The 4,348-nt window shown below is 34.3% G+C and overlaps 1 long non-coding RNA gene across 1 annotated transcript in view; it reads left to right on the top strand.

Moving 5' to 3' along the window:
• Positions 1-1,373, top strand: part of LOC108520629 (uncharacterized) — a 13,793-nt gene extending 12,420 nt beyond the window's left edge. The window contains exon 3 of the long non-coding RNA XR_001882947.1: positions 1,348-1,373. This is a non-coding gene — a long non-coding RNA (uncharacterized LOC108520629). The remainder of the gene's footprint in view (positions 1-1,347) is intronic.
• Positions 1,374-4,348: the final 2,975 nt, after the last annotated feature.

The following is a 4,348-nucleotide window of genomic DNA, read 5'->3' as shown; positions in this document are numbered from 1 at the left end:
AAAAAAAAAAAAAAAAAAAAAAAAAAAAAAAAAAAAAAAATTGATAGTCTATTCAAAGATACATATAAGTTGTATAAAGAGTTTAGAGTTCTTATACTTCATCTTCACCAAAATAACACACACACACACACACACACACACACACACACACACACACAAAATAACTGGGGAAAAAAAAAAGATAGCTCAGTTATACAAAACAACCAGAATAAACATAACAAAATTCTGCTGGGGAAATGTAGCATGATTGAAATATCATTGATTGCATTTTGACAACATGCTTACCATTTTCTTTGTTATTTTGTGCTCGTGAACATACATAATTTTGAAGAATCTCGACTTAATTTTCTTTATTACAGCACTAATATAATCTGTATTTGACATTTTTATTATATTTCTATTAACAGATCACTAATTTCAACCTTTGGAAGGTTGGATTGCTTTGCCTATGGTGGTTATTTGATAGATATTGAATTTCCTTTTATTATATGTGTTGAAATTATTTCTCTTCCTGTTTTAGGGAGTAGAGTTTATCTTTCCACTTTTTTCTGTAGTTTTTTTTTTTTTTATTTCAGACAAGGGTATGTCCATATACCATAAGAAATTCAAATAGACATGGTACAATGCCCTCTGATTGTCTGCTAGTACAAATCTAGCATTTCTGGGAATAAGTTGAATCCATAAAATGCAAAGTAATTTTTCACTTGAAATAGAAGAGGGGCAGCTAATTTAATGTGTATCCAAAAGATAATATTAATTTAGAACTGAAGCAAAACACCATTTATTGAAAGACAACCGACTATGAAATAGGATTCTCCTGTGGCATTAGAGTAGGCTTTGCACTCTGGGAGAATCTTAGAAGGGCCACAAAGAAACTCTCACCTTCCTTTGATTTCACAATTCTAGGTCAAATCAGGCTGTTTGTCCCCAGGAAGCAGGGATATTTTGGGGTTAACTTGGTGTATGGTTGTCATGTGTTACATTTTTCTTTCTCTCTCCTACCAACTTCGCATTCTGAGCTCCATTCAAAGAAATGTGTGTCCACCTGAGTTGTTGTCCATGTCGCATGGAGTAGAGGGCAGGGTTTAATTATTTATACAATCTCAAACTCCTTAGCTCCCATTAAAATCTTGTTAGAAAAAAATTGATTTCAATGTGATTATTTAGGTTTTAGCATTTTAAAATGATCTTTGACTATCGTAGGATTTTTTAAATAGAGAAATTAAAATATTTGATAAAGTTGCAAATTTAAAATTTTAGTAATTACAATTTAGAAGAAGTACAGAAAATGATGCAAAATTAAGGCAAATTAAGAACATTAAGACCACTGATTTACTTTTTTTTTAGATGGAGTCTCGCTCTGTCATGCAAGCTGGAATGCAGTGGCCTGATCTCAGCTGACTGCAACCTCTGCCTCCTGGGTTCAAGCAATTCTCCTGCCTCAGCCTCCCGAGTAGCTGGGACTACAGATGTGTGCCACCACACCTTGCTAATTTTTGTATGTTTAGTAGAAACGGGGTTTCGCCATGTTGACCAGGCTGGTCTCAAACTCCTGACCTCAAGTGATCCGCTCACCTTGGCCTCCCAAAGTGCTGGGATTACAGGTGTGAGCCACAGTGTCCGCCCAACTTTTATGCAAAGGATATTTAGTCTAATTATGAATTTGTTTCCAAACATACTGTTTACTAAAAGTACACATTTTCTTTAAGTTGGCTTAACTAGTAACTCATAAAAACAGGCCACGGATGGTGTCTCACACTGGTAATCCCAGCAGTTTGGGAGGCAGGCGGATCACTTGAGACCCAGAGTTCAAGAGCAACCTGGGCAACATAGCAAGACCTCTATCTACAAAAAATAAAAATAATGAGTCTGCGTGGTGGCAGGCATTGGTAGTCCCAACTACTTGGGAGGCTGAGGCGGGAGGATCACTTGAGCCTAGGAGTTTGAGGTTACAGTGAGCTATGATCATGCCAATGAACTCCAGACTGGGTGACAGAGCAAGACCCTGTCTCTTAAAAAAAAAAAAAAAATCCAAAACATAGAAAATATATGTCTGATTTTAAAATATTTTCTTTTAGTGTATCTGAGAACTGAAAACTTAAAATTGTCCAGTAATTATTATGGTAGTTAATATTTTAATGGAAATATAATCTCTGGAATTAAATTTTCTCATTTGTTAAATGATAAGTATCTTCAAGGTGGTCAGACTTTGTTATATTAAATTGTATCCCAAAACATTGTTATGTGAAATAAAACAAGACATAGAAGAGTGCATACGGGAAATATAAGAAAAATGTGTGTCTCTGTGTGTGTGTACACATATCCATGTTTGCTTTTATTTATATAAAGAATTACTGAGAGGATTCAGAGTATAAAAATGGTTATTTGTAGAGAACTGGGAAGAATGAGGTAAATGTGCCTGGCAACAGGTTCAAGACTTCTTACTGTATGCTGGTATCTTTTGCTTTTTGAAACATATGAAATTACCTAGTCATAAAAAAAAACCCAAAAAACCAAGCACCTTATACAGGAGGAGAAACACCTGAGAAAGGAAAATGGAGATGCGGGGAAGGAAATAGAGATGGGAAAGTTTCTTGTAGATGGCTTGTGTTTTCTCTGAGGCTAAGGAGTGGGATAATCTGCTGATCCAACGTACTGCTGTAGTAGTAACATAAACTTTCTATCTTTCTTCCTATTCTTTGCCATATATCTTGTTCAATTAAAGATACAATCTTACTGGCAGAAAATATTGGGTGAATTTCCAAGTTAGATTTGTATTTTCCATATGGCTTTTTTAGATTATATCACATTTATTAACTTAGAAATAATTATTAAGAATAAAAGTGTCATCCTTATTTCACTCACTTCCAGTGTTTTTTGAATGACTTCACTGTTCCTCTAATGTTGATGTTTTAATACATGTAATGATAGAATTGGTAATCTATCATTATCTAGTAAAGCCATTGTTTTTTGTTTGCCTATAAGGTCTGAATAGCTTTTTCCATAACAAATCTGGATCTTCAGGATTTTCTGTTTAAAATACTTCATTATGTCACAGGTTGGAACTTGAAGTGCAAGATGTCAATCAAGACAAAAAGTTCTCTTATTTTCTCCTCCATGAACCCTTTTCCCTCTTTTCATTCATTACAAATATTTGCTGCTATAAAACTCTTATAAATTGCATTTTAATAAATACTCTCAAATATGGAAAACAATAATTAAGCTGAAAATTGTCTATGATTTGAATGTTCACAAATATTTTAACCTTTGAAAATAAGCATATTACAATTCAAATAGCGCTTCAGGTCTTTTAAGAGAACAGTGAAAAACAACACACAGAAACACAATCATAGTTTACGGCCTTTATTCTCCATCTCAGGTTATCTCTTTGTAGAAGCAACCACTTTAATTCTTCCAGCTCTTTCTTCTGATTTTTATCTTCATGTTTCTAAACAACATCATTAGACTGCTATTGAAAGGCAGAGTAGCAAGGTGGTCAAGAGCTGCTGGTATTTAAATCCCAGCTCTCCCACTGCCATTCCTTTTCATTCTGGATATTATTTCTTAACCAAAGCACAATTGATATTTTGTGCCAGATAATGATTTGTGGCAGGGAGCTGTATTTTGCATTATAGGATGTTTAGCAGCATCCCTGGCCTCTACCCACTAGATGCCAGCACTGCCACCCCAGCTATCACAACTAAAAATGTCAAATGTCCCCTGGGGTCGGGAGCAGTATCACCCCAGTTGAAAACCACCGATCTTGGGGAAATTAACTAAGTTTTCTGTGCTTTTACTCACTCATCAACAAACTTGGAATTAGTAATACCAACTATAGGTTAGTAATACCAGTTATAGATTACTACCTTATTAATATAGGTATTAATAATACCAACCTTATATTCCAGTTAACTTGGAATTAATACCAACCTTAATCCTAATATCATGGACAGTATTTGTGAGGCACTTACTGCCTAGACCACAAAAAATATTCTATATTTACTCAATAAAATGGCATTGAACATTTTTCATCTCTATGTTTTATCCATTAGACTTCCATGCCCCTGTTTTTCCAATTCAATGATCTCAATTTCAATTTTGTCAATATTCAGCCTTTATAACGATTGCAACCATGTAATTACTCAAAACTGAGTTGCATAGTGTATTCGTATTATATGAATTTTCTTGTGCTATTTTATTTTCCTTCTAGAGTAAATAATTGTCCTTTTTTGTTTGCTTGCTTGGTTTTCTGTGTACCTAAATATCCCTAAACTATCAGAAACATCAATCTCCTCTCAAGAAGGCTGGCAAACAAGTTTTTCCATTTCAGGGACTTTCTTATTAGAGC

This window comes from Rhinopithecus bieti, unplaced genomic scaffold (assembly GCF_001698545.2).
Source record: "Rhinopithecus bieti isolate Rb0 unplaced genomic scaffold, ASM169854v2 scaffold_52099, whole genome shotgun sequence".
NCBI classification, from domain to species: Eukaryota; Metazoa; Chordata; class Mammalia; order Primates; family Cercopithecidae; genus Rhinopithecus; species Rhinopithecus bieti.
Note: the sequence above shows the minus strand (reverse complement) of the source record. Positions and strands in the feature narration are given on the sequence as shown.